The sequence below is a fragment of the Ovis canadensis genome, chromosome 6 (assembly GCF_042477335.2).
Source record: "Ovis canadensis isolate MfBH-ARS-UI-01 breed Bighorn chromosome 6, ARS-UI_OviCan_v2, whole genome shotgun sequence".
NCBI lineage: Eukaryota > Metazoa > Chordata > Mammalia > Artiodactyla > Bovidae > Ovis > Ovis canadensis.
The window spans coordinates 97,594,471-97,614,220 of record NC_091250.1 but is presented as its reverse complement, the minus strand read 5'-3'; the positions used below and the strand labels follow the sequence as shown (position 1 = coordinate 97,614,220).

The window sequence follows — 19,750 nt, the reverse complement described above, 5'->3', positions numbered from 1 at the left end:
TCAAATCCACCTTACAGGATTGTTGTGGTAATTATTATTACACAAATAATAAGTGAGAGTGAAGGACACACTATTTTACTTTTCTTTATTTCTACTTTTTTACACACACATGCTTGTCATACTCCATGTATATAAGCTGAGAGAAGCTCTGCCAGAAAATAGATTAATAGCCACAATAGTTATATAAGCTTTTTTATAACTTTTATATAGCTTTTAGCTAGTATAAGTCACAGAAGTTATGTTTATTGATTTCTGTCACCTTTCATTGTTACTAAAGTGATACAAGTTGATAAGCATGGCTTTTGGACTGTCTGAATTTTTAAAATTTAAATCCTAACTACATCTAATAGCTTCCTAGCATGAAACATCCCAATAATATGTGAAATAAAGGGATGTCTCATGCTTGGAAGCTATTAGATGTGGTTAGGATTTAAATTAAAATATCAAGATTTAATTCTTTTTCTAGTCCATATGTTTATCTCTAGAATGCCTGCTGTTGAGGTTGAGTGACATATTAAAGTGATAAAATAACTAAAGTAAGTGTGATGACATTATCATAAATAATAAAATTATTATATCCATAAGTATGTACTTGAAAATTAATTTCAGAATGGTTTTGGGAGAAAAGTCTTCTGAAGGCAAAAGAAATTCTTTGTACTCTTGGTTTGAGCATAGAAGCAATATCATTATTTAGGGATGAGGTTTAAAGAGAAGCATGAGAAATTCATCACCCAGTCAGTAAAATCAAACAGAAAACATACTGCAAGGTACAGAACTAAGTTTCATATTTATCCTTATTGAATAATTATTTATTTCCTTCACGCCTTAAAAACTTATTTTCTTTAAAGTCCTAAAAATGGGTCACATTTAACTCATGAAAAATGATTCACACTTTATTTTGGAATATTGGATATAAAATTCACTAAAATCATCAGTAGGAATACAAGTTATTTCTAAAGATTAGTTCAGCTACTGGACCAGAAAAAAGGTCAGAGAAATAAGCATATCCTAACCATATCATATCAATATGTGCTTCAATTGTAGTATATTTATAAATTCAAAAATATTTAGTGATGAAGTTGATATAAAAAGCAGAAATTATATTAATTAGAGAGTCATATTTCTAACATTGGATATAAATAACATGATTTCAGAAGGCTTGTTTTACTTTATTGATTTTACAATATAGAAATGATGTTTGGGAAGGTAATCTAACTTTGGACACAAATATTGAAATAATATTATGCAACTGTAAAACCAGAATTATGGCTACATAGAGAAATAAAACAACAAAAAAAGAAAAACTAAAGCAAAAAAGAACTAAAATAAAACACTAATACAAACTCCTTGTGACTAAAATACATATTTGTAGTGAAAAACAAAAAATACTTAAGACCTCAAAAATCAACTAAGTTGAAAAGTGAGTTCTTATAAGTGCTACAGTTTAAAACAGGGAAGTAAAGATTGGAAACAAATAGTAAAAATGCTTTTTGAGACACATACCTCTCTTTACATCCCTTGAAGTTATTCATTTTTTCAGTCCTGTTTAAGCCTTGGTGCTTAATAAGAAAAAGTAAAGGAATTGATGTATTGACAGTTTCATTCACCATCTCCTGTCAGTTGCATGAGATATCTCCAAAATAATACTATAATAGTATTATTCAAATTGTATTAAATCTATTTTAAACCCATTGATTTAGAGCATTTAGGTAATATAAAATTCTTGAATTGCTTTACTTGTCAGTAAGCCATACTTTGCATTTACTTGCTAAGTGGAACATATTACTTGCAAGTGGGCCACACTGTGCATTTTAATCACTAAGGGATTATTTTTAGTTATTTTAAGATAAAGTTCCTACTCATATTTTCCCCCTTCCACTACTCCAGTAAATCTTCCTGTTTTATTTCTGCTCCTCCCTTAACACTTTCTCTCATGAAGAAATGGTTTTAGAAAGAAAATTTCCCTTGAAGAGTAGAGGAGGGAAAAAAGGAAAGTGAAGAAAAGGGGAAGGGAAAAGAGGTGGGAGAGAGGAAGGGAAAGGGGACAAGAGAATGAAATTGATGAAGGTTGTGGTCTTCCTTATTTCTGGTCATATCACAGTCTTTTCAGAAGTCATGACATTCTATCACTGCTTCTTTCTTTCATTCCTACTCCCTTTTCCTAAATAAATATGGATCATAAATTCCAGTTATTATTAAAATATGATAAAATAACTGAATTTTATGAACTTTCTTTGTATTAGTTTTAACTGAAGAAATTATGGCATAGTAACATATTGAAAGTAAAATTCATACAATGGTTTAAAATACACATAAGTGTATACGTGCTCAGTCACTAAGTCATGTCTGACTCTTTTGCAACCCCATGTACTGTAGCCTCCCAGTCTCTGTCCGTGAGATTTTCCAGGCAAGAATACTGGAGCAGGTTGCCATTTCCTTCTCCAGGGGATCATAGACATTTAAATGCTGCATGCTGCTGCTGCTGCTGCTGCTGCTGCTAAGTCACTTCAGTCGTGTCTGACTCTGTGCGACCCCAGAAATGGGAGCCCACCAGGCTCCCCCATCCCTGGGATTCACAAGGCAAGAACGCTGGAGTGGGTTGCCATTTCCTTCTCCAGTGCATGAAAGTGAAAAGTGAAAGTGAAGTCGCTCAGTCGTGTCCGACTCTTCGTGACCCCATGGACTGCAGCCTACCAGGCTCCTCTACCCATGGGATTTTCCAGGCAAGAGTGCTGGAGTGGGATGCCATTGCCTTCTCCAAATGCTGCCTAGGAATACTATGAAAGCATATGATGGAATACTCATCATTAGCTATGTGTTTCACCTGAGAAGGTGTTAGGCTGTTTGTTCTTTAGCTGATCTTCATCCTTAAACAAAATGCCTTTGTTATCTTAGAGCAGTGAAACTTAAATAATTTATATGGGTTATTCTGAAAAGGAGATCTAAGATATTAGTTTATTTCAAGGCTTGGGAAAGTGGGATCAAGAGAACATTCATATACATATGTGTATGAGGGTAGACGGGAGGGATATAGCCCAGGGCTGCTGCAGCCAAACATAGCAAATCTAAGACTATATGACTGGATTCATAAAGCTAGGTGCTGCCTCTTGAATGGCAGTAACTCCATGATTCATTAGTGCTGCAATGAGATTGGAGAAATTGGTTGATACTTCTGACTTTAAAGTTTTCTGGACCTTAAAACTATATAAGTTGCCTAAGGCACTGATGCTGATGTAGTCTGAAATTAAGGATACTGGTGGAGGTTCAATCTTAAACCATCCTCTGTTAGGGAATGAAGCATATCTTGAGAGTAGGGAAGAAGCTGGATTCATGGAACATTTAAGCTGCAGTCTTGCCAAATGGTCTGGCTTGTTTTCTGGTCTGTATTGTGTACTTTTAGGCCTACTCCAGACTGAATGGAAATTTCTCATACACACACACACACACACACACACACACACACACACACAGAGAGACTCATTTAGTAAATACTCTGTTGATGACTTGGAAATTTGGGGTTGTATATATTTTGGTTAGTTAGACAGGGAACTTTCTACAGCATGGAATATTTTGACATTTTGCCAAATGTTTGATTAAACTCTACACTTAAATTTTTTAATTAAAAAAATTAAACTTTTAAAATTAAACCCCACTAGGACTAGAAGTTGAAGGTGTGGCAAACAAGGATTGGAAATGTATACTAAATTAACTTCCACATGACTGTGTCAATTTTGAGTTCAAATGATAAAATTTCTATGCATATTAAAGATAAAGACATTTAAAAACATTTACTTGTATATTCCAATAAGGGAATTATTTAAGGTGACATTTTTTTTTCTTTTGTGTGTGTACTGTATTCCCATTGTCATCCATATATTGAATAGGAAAATAATGTATATCTTTAATCAGCAAAATCATTCTGTTTTCATTGCTTATCATTTACCTGATCCCAATTAAAGTTGTCCCAGAAATACTTATATCCTCTAAGGAATTGAATTTGAAACCTCAAATACAACATTGTTTTAATAACTTAAGAGGAGGAAAAATTACACTTAAGTTTTGTTATATTAGCACATTAAATTTTCTCTTTATGATCCTTAAATTATACTTCTTAACTTGCAATGGTACATTTTTCCCTCTTCGTTATAAATCATTCCTTTAAAAGGACATTTCGAAAATAGTTGGGCTAATTCCTATATAACAAAAATAAACATTGAAATTCATGACAGAAAAACAATTAATTTCACCTTTACAATATATTTACTGCATTTGGCTTTATAAATATTTTGGGAGGAGTTTAAAAACTTTAAAAAGTACTTATTTGAATATAATGAGACTAATTTGAATATTTTTGTTTTACTTTATTTAACATTGTAATAATATTGTAATAGTTTCACTGGCTATTAATCTTTCTTCAAAGTATATATCTGTGATATACATTTATGGCAGTTTCGTGTTCACTTAGAAGTTTGCATGTTTGCACAGTTATTCTCTGAAATAAAATTGGTGAGTTGAATGCTGCTTTTCAAACATATAAACATTTTGGCTCTTTTTTATATTTAGAAAAATTAAGAAAAATTGTTTTTTTAAAATGTACATTATGATATAGGAAAATAATCATATTTAGTATTAGAATATATGTTGAATCTCAATGACTAACATAGTAAATTAAAGCTGATGGTCACTAAAGAAACCCTTCTCATGATCTTAAATGTAATATATTTATAAGATTAAAAAAAAATTCAAAGGATAGATTTATTTTCATTCATTACTCATAAGAAACAGTAATTTCTTTTAACAAATGAATATATTTTAGGATATAATTCCTATTGATATGTTATTTCTGCTTTTTAAGACAGGTACTTTGCTGAAATAATTATTCCTCTGTAAATTGAATGACAGTCATCCCAGATCTTCTGTTTCTATTTTCCTTGAGGTGGAATAAAACACAATATTGAAGCATGATGATTAGATATTAAATAAAAATAGGCATATATAGTGTTGTGCTAAGTCACTTCAGTCATGTCTGACTGTTTATAACCCTATGGACTGTGGCCCACTAGGCTCCTCTAAGAAATTCTCCAGACAAGGATACTGAGTAGGTTGCCATTTCCTTCTCCAAGATTTAGTGTTAGCAATGAATAAAAATAATTCCTATTTAGTATTTAGTTGGTATTTAAAACATTATTGTGGTCCGAATATAATTTATAATTCATTTCAGTTCAATTCAGTTGCTTAGTCGTGTCCCACCCTTTGCGACCCCATGAGTCGCAACACGCCAGGCTTACTTGTCCATTACCAACTCCGGGAGATGACTCAAACTCATGTCCATTGAGTCAGTGATGCCATCCAGCCATCTCATCTTCTGTCCTTCCCTTCTCCTCCTGCCCCCAATCCTTCCCAGCATCATGATCTTTTCCATTGAGTCAACTCTTCCAATGAGGTGGCCAAAGTATCGGAGTATCAGCCTTAGCATCATTCCTTCCAAAAAACACCTAGGACTGATCTCCTTCAGAATGGAGTGGTTGGATCTCCTTGCAGTCCAAGGGACTCTCAAGAGTCTTCTCCAATACCACAGTTCAAACGCATCAATTCTTCGACACTCACCTTTCTTCACAGTCCAACTCTCACATCCACACATGACCACAGGAAAACCCATAGCCTTGACTGGACGGACCTTTGTTGGCAAAGTAATGCCCTGCTATTTAATACGCTATCTAGGTTGGTCATAACTTTCCTTCCAAGGAGTAAAGTGAAAGAAAGTGAAAGTGAAGTCGCTCAGTCGTGTCCTACTCTTTGCATGGACTGTAGCCTACTAGGCTCCTCCGTCCATGGGATTCTCCAGGCAACAATACTGGAGTGGATTGCCATTTCCTTCTCCAGGGGATCTTCCCAATCCAGGGATCGAACCAGGGTCTCCCACATAGCAGGCAGATGCTTTAACCTCTCAGCCACCAGGGAAGCCCAAAGAATGAAGTGAAAGTGTTAGTCACTCAGGCATATCCGAATCTGTGATCCCATGGACTGTAGCCCACCAGGCTCCTCTGTCCAAGGAATTCTCCAGACAAGAATACTAGAGTGGATCGCCATGTCCTGATCCAGGGGATCTTCCTGACCCAGGAGTTGAAGCTGAGAATCCTGATTAAGCGTCTTTTAATTTCATGGCTGCAATCACCATCTGCAGTGATTTTGGAGCCCCCCAAAATAAAGTGTAACACTGTTTCCACTGTTTCCCCTTCTATTTCCCATGAAGTGATGGGGCCAGATGCCATGATTTTAGTTTTCTGAATGTTGAGCTTTAAGCCAACATTTTCATTCTCCTCTTTCACTTTCATCAAGAGGCTTTTTAGTTTCTCTTCACTTTCTGCCATAAGGGTGGTGTCATCTGCATATCTGAGGTTATTGATATTTCTCCCAGCAATCTTGATTCCAGCTTGTGCTTCTTTCAGCCCTGCGTTTCTCATGATGTACTCTGCATATAAGTTAAATAAGCAGGGTGACAACATACAGCCTTGACGTACTCCTTTTCCTATTTGGAACCAGTCTGTTGTTCCATGTCTGGTTCTAACTGTTGTTTCCTGACCTGCAAATAGGTTTCTCAAGAGTCAGGTAAGGTGGTCTGGTATTTCCATCTCTTTCAGAATTTTCCAGTTTATTGTGATCCACAGAGTCAAAGGCTTTGGAATAGTCAATAAAGCAGAAATAGATGTTTTTCTGGAATTCTCTTGCTGTTTCCATGATCCAGTGGATGTTGGCAGTTTGATCTCTGGTTCCTCTGCCTTTTCTAAAAGCAGCTTGAACATCTGAAAGTTCGTGGTTCACGTATTGCTGAAGCCTGACTTGGAGAATTTTGAGCATTACTTTATTACCATGTGAAATGAGTGCAATTGTGCGGTAGTTTGAGCATTCTTTGGCATTGCCTTTCTTTGGGATTGGAATGAAAACTGACCTTTTCCAGTCCTGTGGCCACCGCTGAGGTTTCCAAATTTGCTGGCATATTGAGTGCAGCACTTTCACAGCATCATCTTTCAGGATTTGAAAGAGCTCACCTGGAATTCCATCACCTCCACTCGCTTTGTTCATCGTGATGCTTTCTAAGGCCCATTTGACTTCACATTCCAGGATGTCTGGCTTTAGGTGAGTGATCACACCATAGTGATTATCTTGGTCGTGAAGATGTTTTTTGTACAGTTCTTCTGTGTATTCTTGCCACCTCTTCTTAATATCTTCTGCTTCTGTTAGGTCCATACCATTTCTGTCCTTTATTGAGCCCATCTTTGCATGAAATGTTCCCTTGGTATCTCTAATTTTCTTGAAGGGATCTCTAGTCTTTCCCATTCTATTGTTTTCCTCTATTTCTTTGCAATGATCACTGAGGAAGGCTTTCTTATCTCCTCTTGCTATTCTTTGGAACTCTGCATTCAGATGCTCATATCTTTCCTTTTCTCCTTTGCTTTTCGCTTCTCTTCTTTTCACAGCTATTTGTAAAGCCTCCATAGACAGCCATTTTCCATTTTTGCATTTCTTTTCCATGGGGATGGTCTTGATCCCTGTCTCCTGTACAGTGTTCCGAACCTCCATCCATAGTTCATCAGGCACTCTATCAGATGTAGTCCCTTAAATCAATTTCTCACTTCCACTGTATAATCATAAGGGATTTTATTTAGGTCATACTTGAATGTTCTAGTGGTTTTCCCTACTTTCTTCAATTTCAGCCTGAATTTGGCAATAAAGAGTTCATGATCTGAGCTAGAGTCAGCTCCTGGTCTTTTTGCTGACTGTGGAGAGCTTCTCCATCTTTTGCTGCAAAGAATATAATCATATATAAATAAGTAATTACTTGACATCTTAGATATATCATGATTAAATCTAATTTTTCATAACACAAGACAGAATTTTCCATATTTGTTTTAGTCACTCAGTTGTGTCTGCCTCTTTGTGATCCCATCGACTGTAGCCTGCTAGGTCCCTCTGTCCAGGGTATTCTCCCAGAAATAATATTGGAGTAGTTGCCATTCCTTTCTCCAGTGGATTTCCCAACCCAGGGATTGAACTCGGGTCTCCTGCATTGTAGGCAGATTCTTTACTGTCTGAGCCACCATATATGGGGATTATTAAATCAAGCACAATATTTTGGTAGTTATAACTGTGTTTGGAAACTAAGATTATGGCATCCGGTCCCATCACTTCATGGCAAATAGTTGGGCAAATAGTGGAAACCGTGGCTGACTTTATTTTTCTGGGCTCCAAAGTCACTGTAGATGGTGATTGCAGCAATGAAATTAAAAGAGACTTACTCCTTGGAAGGAAAGTTAAGACCAAACTAGACTGCATATTAGAAAGCAGAGACATTACTTTGTCAACAAAGGTCTGTCTAGTAAAGGCTATGGTTTTTCCAGTGGTCATGTATGCATGTGAGAGTTGGACTATAAAGAAAGCTGAGCACCAAAGAATTGATGCTTTTGAACTGTGGTGTTGGAGAAGACTCTTGAGAGTCCCTTGAACTGCAAGGAGATCCAACTAGTCTATCCTAAAGGAAATCAGTCCTGAATATTCATTGGAAGGACTGATGCTGAAGCTGAAACTTCAATACTTTGGCAACCTGATGCGAAGAGCTGACTCATTTGAATAGACCCTGATGCTGGGAAATGTTGCGGGCAGGAGGAGAAGGGGATGACAGAGGATAAGATGGTTGAATGGCATCACCGACTCAGTGAACATGGGTTTTGGTGGATTCCAGGACTTGGTGATGCACAGGGAGGCCTGGTGTGCTGCAGTTCATGGGGTTGCACGGAGTCAGACATGACTGAGCAACTGAACTGTACTGAACTGTGTTAGGGGTTCCAAAAGTTTTGTATTCAAGCTGAGTAAGTCTATAAAATGTTTCTATGCTTATCCTTTAGTAACTGTTCTTAGACTCACACCTTAAAGAATACTTTACTCTCCCAATAAGATTTTCTCTAGCAAAATTTGAAGGTTGTTTGAAAAAGACACTCGTCACTTGGAAGTTATATCACACTTTCTCTAGAGCTAATAAAAAGATTGTGGAGTCAGGAGTACAGATTTTTATCTTACAAAGAGATGGTATTTTCTTGAAATATAGAATACTTGTGATTAAAAATAGAAATATATTTTCAGCAATGATTATTTGTGATTATAAGTAGATTTCCATTGTTTTTGTGCCAAGTCTTTGAAGTATGAAAACTGGCCAGTACTGAATGACACCTATGAAAAGCCATCAAAAAGGAGGATTAATTTATCAGTTAGCAGAGGATGAGAACAAACTATAAATGTAAGTCGAAAGAATAGGACAGCTTCATGTGATGAGAACATAAATTATAAGTGATTCCCCCTGTCTACCTTCACCATAGAAACTTTCACTGATACAAATTTTGTATTTCACTATGGATAAGTGGAATATACTACTCAAACTCTGGTTAATATGCACAATCATAGTCTATATTTAGTGCTGCTTGCAAAATATGCTTGTAAACATATACATCCAGATGTTACATGCTGCCTTTTGTAGGAATCACTTTAAAGCATGTTGCATTTTTATTTCATTCAATTTAGATCGCAGACTATCCTACACCAAAAATAGTATGCCTATCATCAATTTGTACTTGAACATTTACTTCCTATCAGAGCCTTTCTCTTTGTCTTTTTCCCTTAATAGGTTAGAAAATCAGAGAACCTAAATTCTGATGTTTTCCATATTAGCTTACATGTGGCAGTATGTCAGCTGTTTAAAATCTAAGTTTTTGCTATGATGATGTGTCAGTTTTAGATATGGTCATTTCAAGACCAAATATTAAAATTTAAAAAAGGAACATGCAGCATGCTTGGGGCTGGTGCATGGGGATGACCCAGAAAGATGTTATGGGGAGGGAGGTGGGAGGGGGGTTCATGTTTGGGAATGCATGTAAGAATTAAAGATTTTAAAATTTAAAAAATAAAAAACTAAAATTAAAAAAAAAAAAGGAACATAAATGTTCTGTTGTAAGCTTGTTGACTGAAGGAAGTAGGGAGTTCCTAAGAGCTTCACTTTTGGTGGTGAATATTCTACCAAGTTAACCCATTATGCCTCATATATTCAAATACTTTTAACCACCAAAATGTTTCAATAAATGCAAACATATTATAATTATCTATAATAAAGCAAAAATTTTTTTTCTTTTGCTTTCATAGCACAGTAGAAATCATATTTTCAAACTTCTGTTAATTGCCAGAGTTTAATGAATGCACAAATAGAAAAATGGACTGAGAGTGGGTGAGTGGGTGTAGTCAATGCATAACTCTTTTACATTAAGTATGTTTTACTAAGAGGATGATTATTCATAAATATGCATTCCTGAAATTCCCATTAAAAATGAACCTGCATGATACTAAATAAATGAGTAAAGGAATTACTCCCAAATAAAGAAGTGTTTAGAGTCTGTGTTCCCAAACCATCACTGTATATTTTAAGTGGTCTTTTATGTAGGTCACTGTTTTGATAGGAAAAACAATTCATAATCACTAGTGAGCCATCAACTGCATTTTACTCCCATTAAAGATATGAATGGTATAACACAGACACTCCCTGCAAATCACAGAAACAGGCCTTGATAACTGGCAGATGTCTGTAGCCACCTAAGAGCTTTAGGGCCCATACACTCAGCACTGCTACTCTGAATTAAATTGAAGTAGCACTATTTTGCCTCTCTGGATTTTCATCATTTTTTTTTTTTAAAGGAATGACATAAAAAAGTAGATGGGTGGGTAGAGAGATGGCATGAAACTGATTTAGGAAATGCTTCACCATTTACATGGCAGCTTTAGTTTCTAAAACTGTTTGTTTTTAAACAAACATTTAAAAAAATAAATAAAAGATGTTCTGTTATAGAAAGTGTTTCAGAGAAGTTGTCTTAGTTTCTTGGAATGGGTTTTTGTGGAACCCCTGAAGTGTTGCTATGTGCATTGCAACTGGATATGATGAGTGTTAAGTGATGTGCTGCATAATATCTGTATACATCTGCCAGAGAGAATTGTGTGTTTAATATACACTGCAATTTAATCCATTTAGACTGTTATTATATTATGACATGTACATTGAACATCTTTGTTGCATGAATGGAATCGCTAAACAGGAAAAGCAGACCCTATTGTTTTCCATGTTACACAGTCATGATAAAATAGGGGCAGAAAACTCTTAATTACCATATTTCCATGTTGTAGAAGTAGGGCCCCCACAGAAGTCTCTTTGTAATGCAAAGGATAGAGAAATTATGAAAGACAACTTTGAAAGGATATTTTGAAGAAAAATTAAGGAAATAACCTAAGAATTGGCTCAATTGAACATTACAGTGTTTCTGACATAATCAAATTTGAAGTAAAGATCATGTAGGGCAAAAAAAAAAAAAAAACAAGATAAAAATAGGCTGCTAGTTATTGTTACCAAAATACAATAGGAAATAATTTTTCATAATTTATTTGAAATTATTAATTACAGACTATTGTTAATTTGAATTAATCTCTTATTTGTATTCTGCTCAATTTTATTTCTATTTTAAATCAGTCTTTTAAGAATGTTTTGGCTGTATTTTCACTGTCAAATGTACATTTATTGTATATGTGCATTAATTACTGTTTAAAATTCAGTTAACTTTAAAAATTATCTTGTTCTTTTAAAAAGTTATTATTTTCTGCTATACTAATTCTTTTGTCTTTCATATATGCAAGTTTTCTAAAGTTGGTGTCAGTGAAGTATTACTTAAAGTATTAATTATGAAAATAACATAGCTATAGATTCCTACATTTTTAGAAATGGAAAGTTACCAAATATATTGAAGTAGATAATTTGTATTCTGAGCAAAGTGACAATTACAAAAGGCCATATTAGAAATCCATTATTATATTTTTCTGAAACATAATTATAAGTTTAGGAGCCTTTTACTTATATAGGAGTAGAAGTTGATAATTAAGTGCATTATAAAGAGGGTTATTGAAATAAAATTAGGTTGAGTATCAGTTCAGTTCAGTCGCTCAGTTGCGTCCAACTCTTTGCAACCCCATGAATCGCAGCATGCCAGGCCTCCCTGTCCATCACCAACTCTCGGAATTCACTCAAACTCACATCCATCGAGTCAGTGATGCCATCCAAACATCTCATCCTCTGTAGTCCCCTTCTTCTCCTGCCCCCAATCCCTCCCAGCATCAGAGTCTTTTCCAATGAGTCAACTCTTTGCATGAGGTGGCCAAAGTACTGGAGTTTCAGCTTTAGCATCATTCCTTCCAAAGAACACCCAGGGCTGATCTCCTTTAGAATGGACTGGTTGGATCTCCTTGCAGTCCAAGGGACTCTCAAGAGTCTTCTCCAACACCACAGTTCAAAAGCATCTGTTTTTCGGTGTTCAGCTTTCTTCACAGTCCAACTCTCACATCGATACATGACCACTGGAAAAACCATAGCCTTGACTAGACAGACATTTGTAGGCAATGTAATATCTCTGCTCTTCAATATGCTATGTAGGTTGCTCATAACTTTTCTGCCAAGAAGTAAGCATCTTTTAATTTCATGGCTGCGATCACCATCTGCAGTGATTTTAGATCCCCCCAAAATAAAGTGTGACACTGTTTCCATTGTTTCCCCTTCTATTTCTGATGAAGTGATGGGACCAGATGCCATAATCTTTGTTTTCTGAATGTTGAGCTTTAAGTCAACTTTTTCACTCTTCTCTTTCACTTTCATCAAGAGGTTTTTTAGTTCTTCTTCACTTTCTGCCATAAGGGTGGTGTCATCTGCATATCTGAGGTTATTGATATTTCTCCCAGCAATCTTGATTCCAGCTTGTGCTTCTTCCAGCCCAGCATTTCTCATGATGTACTCTGCATATAAGTTAAATAAGCAGAGTGACAATATACAGCCTTGACGTACTCCTTTCCCTATGTGGAACCAGTCTGTTGTTCCATGTCCAGTTCTAACTGTTGCTTCCTGGCCTACATATAGGTTTCTCAAGAGGCACGTCAGGTGGTCTGGTATTCTCATTTCTTGAAGAACTTTCCACAGTTTATTGTGATCCACATGGTCAAAAGTTTTGGTATAGTCAATAAAGAAGAAATAGAAGTTTTTCTGGAATTCTCTTGCTTTTTCCATGATCCAACGGATATTGGCAATTTGATCTCTGGTTCTTCTGTTGAGTATGCTGCTGCTGCTGCTGCTAAGTCGCTTCAGTTGTGTCCTACTCTGTGCGACCTTATAGACGGAAACCCACAAGATTCCCCCGTCCCTGGGATTCTCCAGGCAAGAACACTGGAGTGGGTTGCCATTTCCTTCTCCAATGCATGAAAGTGAAAAGTGAAAGTAAATTCGCTCGGTCGTGTCCGACTCTTCGCGACCCCATGGACTGCAGCCTACCAGACTCCTCCCTCCATGGAATTTTCCAGGCAAGAGTACTGGAGTGGGGTGCCATTGCTTTCTCTGCTGTTGAGTATACTGGACACCACATTTAAAGTGCTGTTTTCTCAAAATAGCTTAATGCCTATGAAAACAACCCAAAATATCTAGTCTTTTTTTCTTATCATAGTGTGAAATCTAGTTTCAGGGAGAAACTGATTGCATTTTTCCTCCCCTTACACTTGAGGAAATTAAGGTATACCTTGAAGTTCCAGAAACAATCAAGGTTATTTTGAGAGAACACAAAAGGTCTTCGACATCTGTAAGAAAATCATTTGAGAAACAAGGCCTTAAAAGTTAAAATATAAACTTTAGTGACTTAGTGCCAATGTAATCTAAAACATAAACCCAAAAGTGTCCCTACCTGGTAGTAGTAGGAACTTTAGAACTGAGTTACATTAATTTCCCTAAATTATCATTGAAATTAAACCCCCCAAACTGTTACATTGAAATTATGGACTCCCAAGCTTATTTAATGACAGTGGAGAAATACCACCTTACCTTTCTGTAGCATAATTCCTTTGTCTAACGTGTCTGATTCTTTCAAAAAATGATGGCCAGTGACCATCAAACTTGACTCAAAATTCCAAACAATCAAAAGAATCAAGAGCTCTCTTGTATTCAGTTGAAGGTACTGACTTTTTGATGACCACCTAACTAAATCACAGATATTGATCAGGTTAATTATGACCATTGTCAAACTGAATGGCCACCAGAAATGTCTTGTGATATTACTCTCTGGTGGGAGTCAAGAGAAATATTATTGTATTGAGAGCAACAAAGCCATTCTTTTTAGACCCTTTTATCTCCAATTTGTTAGAATATCAATCTTCCTTAAAAATTATTTCCTAGAATGGTTTTTTCTTCCAACCTGTTGTGGTTCATTCTGCCCTGTCGTTTCCAAGAAATACACCACAGATCAATACATGTATTTGGCTTTTAACGTAATGGAGGTGCACGGACTTCATGATGAGTTGAGACATTGAAGCAGTTTAAATCAATGCAATGTGTCTTAATTTCAGTGACCTAATGATCCTGTTGCTCTCATTTTCTGCTGTTATACAATGCATGTATTTATATACTTATAAGAAATTAAAAGTTGACCATGTGATTAATGAGCCTCTCAAACAGCCTAAATTCAGAAACACACCTGCCCACTAAGGCGTGCCATTCCTCAGCACATTGTACTTAGTCTACCCCCTGCCTGACCTTGCTATTAATGAGGCATCCCAGCAGAGGGACAGTGGTCACTACCCTTATCTTTTGTTTTGAATAATTTCCTAAAGAGAAATTTGCTTCACACCTAAATAAGCTTTGGCACCTGGAATAAAGTGCTCTGTATTCAGGCCTGAAACCTGGGTTTAAGTCCCAGCAATCACTCTACAATTGCCAATACTCTACAATTATTTTCTTTGTTTGTAAAAAGGAAATAAGGATAGATTCCCAAATGGATTCTTTCCTACTGTGCTCAATATATAAAGGTGTTCAATGAAAAACTACACACACATACACATGCACCACACACACATACATATCTAAAATGAAGACTAATAAAAGAATCAATTGGGACACAGGACACACATGAAAAATAATATTTTGTTTTTCCATTTTCCATTTCATTTTTGCAAATCAATTTTGGGAAGTTTAAATATACATCAAATGTAACTTGATGTAGATGTGATCTGTTATCATTATCAATAAATGCATTTATAACTACACTTATACAAAGCTAGTGGAGGAAGATGGAAATAGATTTTCTAAGTGACACAGTTAAAGAAGAATTTTGGCTTGGAATTTTTAGAATCATTTCAGTAATTAATCAAGATGTGAGAACACTGCTATGTTTCTCTTTAAGCTCACATTACCCAGCTCTTTACAGCTCCTTTGCTCTTTATTCCTCTCTGAAGCTCCAGATGATTGTTAGAATTCTGTTGCATCTTTACTTTCTTCCTTGAAATCTTCTTGACTGTCTCTGCCTTTCACCTCCTCATCAAACCTTCTTGTGTATTAGTTATCTCTGGTTTTTGGCCTGTGTATACGACATTTCTCTATCTCTCTGCCAAGTGGGTAAATATTTTATAAGATAATCTGTATATATATATGAATTTGTTTTCGTGATTTTATTTTTCTCTGTTCTCCTTATTGTAGTAATCTAAGTGCCTAGACCAAAGGCTATGTGTATATGTGCTAAGTTGCTATTTGACTCTTTGTGATTCTATGGACTGTAGCCTGCCAGGCTTCTTTGTCCATGGGATTCTGCAGGCAAGAATACTGGAGTGGATTGCCATGCCCTCCTGCAGGGTATTTTCCCGACCCGGAGATTGAACTGGTGTTGCTTATGTCTCCTGCATTGGCAAGTGGGTTCTTTACCGTTAGTGCCACCTGGGAAGCCCAAATCAAAGGGTAGCTCATCATAGAAACTAAAATATTTGCTGAATGAATGGTGATAATAATAATTAGAAATTTAATATTTATTAAATAATTATGGGTCAGAATTGATAGAAGTATTGGAGTGAGTGAGTGAAAGTCGCTCAGTTGTGTCCGACTCTTTGCAACGCCATGGGCTGTATAGGCCTGGAATTCTCCAGGCCGGAATACTGGAATGGGTAGCCTTTCCCTTCTCCAGGGGGTCTTCCCAACTCAGGGATCGAACCAAGGTCTCCTGCATTGCAGGTGGATTCTTTACCAGCTGAGCCACAAGGGAAGCCCAAGAATACTAGAGTGGGTAGCCTATCCCTTCTCCAGGGGATCTTCCCAACCCAAAAATTGAAACAGGGTCTCCTGCATTGCAGGCAGATTCTTTACCATTTGAGCTATCAGGGAGCTAACTTTAATTTTTCCATGATATTAGTTATAGATCATTTGTGCTTCATATTGATCCCCAATATATAATTCTTCAAACATTCATAACAGAGTTTATGAGAATGGGATGTATAATTACAGAATGAGAGAAAGCCTATATACCCCAGTATATATAGTCTATGAGATATGTTCTGCCAAAATCTTTATTACCATGACACTTTCCCAAATCTGTTTTCATTTTTATCGCCAATAGTCAAGCCTGGAATAGTCCATATAAATTTTAATGTGTTGATACACATGCCCTGTTTTTGGAATCTATTTCTAAGATTTATCACAACTCACACAAGAAGAAACTACAGGAAATGAAATCTGCAGTTGCCCAAATACAGAAAACAAACAGGATTTCTATTAGCAATTTTTTTGATAGAGAAAATGAAGGAAAGTTCCATATGGAGTTGGAACACAGAATGCTGTATGATTACTAACCTTAGTAGTTGAGATATGCATGCATGAATGCTCAGTCACTTAGTTGTGTTCAACTCTTTGTGATCCCATGGACTGTATTCTGCCAGGTTTCTCTGTCCATGGGATTGTCCAGGCAAGCATACTGGGGTGAATTGCCATTTCTTCCTCCAAAGGATCTTCCTGATGCAGGGATTGAACCCGAGTCTCCTATATTGGCAGGTGAATTCTTTGCCACTGAATATTTATTTAGGCCTTAGCTAATGCAAAGGCACAAAAGTGGAACTAGTTGTTTTTGTGGGCTAAACTTACCATAGGGCTTTTATTGGTAGTTAAAATGGAGCTGAGAGTTGAAGTTAGAAGCTTATTTGCTAAATTTTACCCATACTCTGAAAATAGAATTAGAGATAAGAATATAAATTAATATTCTTGTATTAATACTGGAAGTCCTCAAAATCCTCTAAATTATAGAAAATTGTTCCTGTGATACTTGGATAACACATATGTACGTAATTGCACATATGTATATACTTGAATGAATTATTTCTATCAAACTCAAATATATTGCTGATAGAAATACAGCTTAATCCTTCTAATTCAGTATTTCTCTTTGGCCTGAACTTGTTAGATGTTTATTTTTGTGGAGAGGTAAAATTATATTGGACACACTGAGGCTGTTTCTAATCCCGCTGAGTACTCCTCTGAGTGTTCTCGGCATGTGGCTGGACTTCCACTAGTGAGAGGGTGAATTGTCCCCAGCTTAGCCCTGCCATTCATGAACATTTTATTGACATCATAACAGTTCTTGCAGGATCTCTTGAGGCTGATCCATTTAATGTGACTGGTGGTAAAATAGCACAAATCCACACTTGGGCATCAAACTGGCTTTATGCTTTTTCAAAACTGATATGTCAGTAGAAAGATGTGTTTCATAGGAGAAATGGCTGCTAATATCTAGAGTACAAGTCCTTCTGACATTGTAAACTATCAATAGGATTTGGTGAAGTCTGCACCCATTCATCAGCATCAGGGTGTTCTTTTAATTCCATTTTTAAAAACTGTAGTTGGATTTGGTTTAAGAAAGGTAGTTATTTGAAAAACAACATCCTGAAATTTTGGCAAGTTGTTAACATCTTTTCCATATTTTTTTTGGATTATTTGATCAAAGTTTGTGAAAAATAAAAAAATAGTTTTTAAATAAATACAATGTGAAAACGTCAAATTAAAAGCATTATCTCTAGATGTTATTCATTTTTTTAAATTTGATAGTCTGAATATAGCATATATCTCTTTGTTAGCATTAATCTGTCCTCATGGTTTTGAGTTTAAAAGAAGCATGCTAAATAATCAATTACTGTCAGTTGTCAGAATATTTGATTGATCCCTTAAGAGCTTGATGAAGTAGTCCAACTTTGAACAGTGTGTCAAAATAGCATACTATGTGAAATTTAAAATAAAACAAATCTTGTTTGCTTTGAAAAAACAGGTGATCAAGTTCCTCTTAACTTTTTGTTTTGCATTGACAGCCATAGACAGATAGGTGGGCATTTTTTTTTAGGGTGAATTTAGGATCTATGAACAATGGTATATATTTAAAACACTATTTTCAAATCAGTGCTTTGGATTACGGTGATGTGTACAAATAAAGCCTTCGGACATTTCTTCCCAGTGGATCCTGAGCTCATGCTGCTAAGTCGCTTCAGTCGTGTCCAACTCTGTGCGACCCCAGAGATGGCAGCCCACCAGGCTTCCCCATCCCTGGGATTCTCCAGGCAAGAACACTGCCTTTGCTTTTTCATTCTGAGTCTGTGAAACCTGCATGCATGTGTCCGCTGCTGTTGAAGATGCACTCAGGAAAAAATGGTTGAGTCACAGAGTATGTTCAGTATTTTAGAAGGACATAGGAAGACACTGACAAAAATAGACACCTTTGTGTTAATGGGAATGAATTCATGTTGGGACATAAATAGGCAAAGCATAAAAACAATCTGTATATTAAATTTAACTTCGCTGAAGTGGACAAAAGCAATTAAAAAAAAAAAGATCTATTTTTTGTGGTAAAGAAGGAAAGTGGTGACATTTTGTACCTAAATGTGAATTTCTCCCCACTTCTGAAATGTGAGCACGTGTAGAAGCATACATACATTTTATTAAATTTTAAAAATATCTTTAAAATTTATTAACACTGAGAGTCCAGAGATCCAGGATACCTACATAACCTTGGTTATGTAACCTTGGTTATTATATAACCAAGCCTTAAAACAATTGTTGACATGAGGTAAATTCTCACTAAATATTGACTGTATGAAAAATAATCAGATGATTCATGTAGTTGTCCTTAAAAGGCTAGAACTTTTTATCAAGTAAAAAGAAAACTCAACATGGAAATATATTTAGTGATTGAGGAATCTGTTGATCGTACATAGGGGGATAGTTTATTGTTTAAATGTAGACCAAGTGCCAGCACTGACTGGAAAAAACTAGTATAGAGCTTAAGAAGGAATTAAATCTAGAGTATGTTTTTATTTTAATTATCTACATATTTGTGTTACCACTGTTTTTTTGTCCAACTATCAGAGTTTCCTCAAAGACAATTTTTTTCATGTATATTGCCTAAAGTATGTTATTAAATTTAAATAAAAATTAATTTGCACATTCTCACCTCATGCGAAGAGTTGACTCATTGGAAAAGACCCTGATGATAGGAGGGATTGGAGGCAGGAGGACAAGGGGATGACAGAGGATGCGATGGCTGGATGGCATCACTGACTCAATGGACTTGAGTTTAAGTAAATTCCTGGAGCTGGTGATGGACAGGGAGGCCTGGCGTGCTGCGATGCATGGGGTTGCAAAGAGTCGGACACGACTGAGCGACTGAACTGAACTGAACTGAACTGAACTGAATAGTCATTATTTGGTGAATAAAATGGAGATAACTGTGGTTGATATCACAACCAGTATAGCCAAAATGACAGACAACTGAGTAAAGAAATCTAATAAAATTGATGAAAATAGTAAAATGGAAATCATGTGGATGTTATATTTTAATAT

At 36.0% G+C, this 19,750-nt stretch overlaps 1 protein-coding gene across 11 annotated transcripts in view; it reads left to right on the top strand.

The window, feature by feature from the left end:
- The window catches only part of EPHA5 (EPH receptor A5), a 408,801-nt gene that overhangs the window by 110,620 nt on the left and 278,431 nt on the right, over window positions 1-19,750 (top strand). The window lies entirely within an intron of this gene.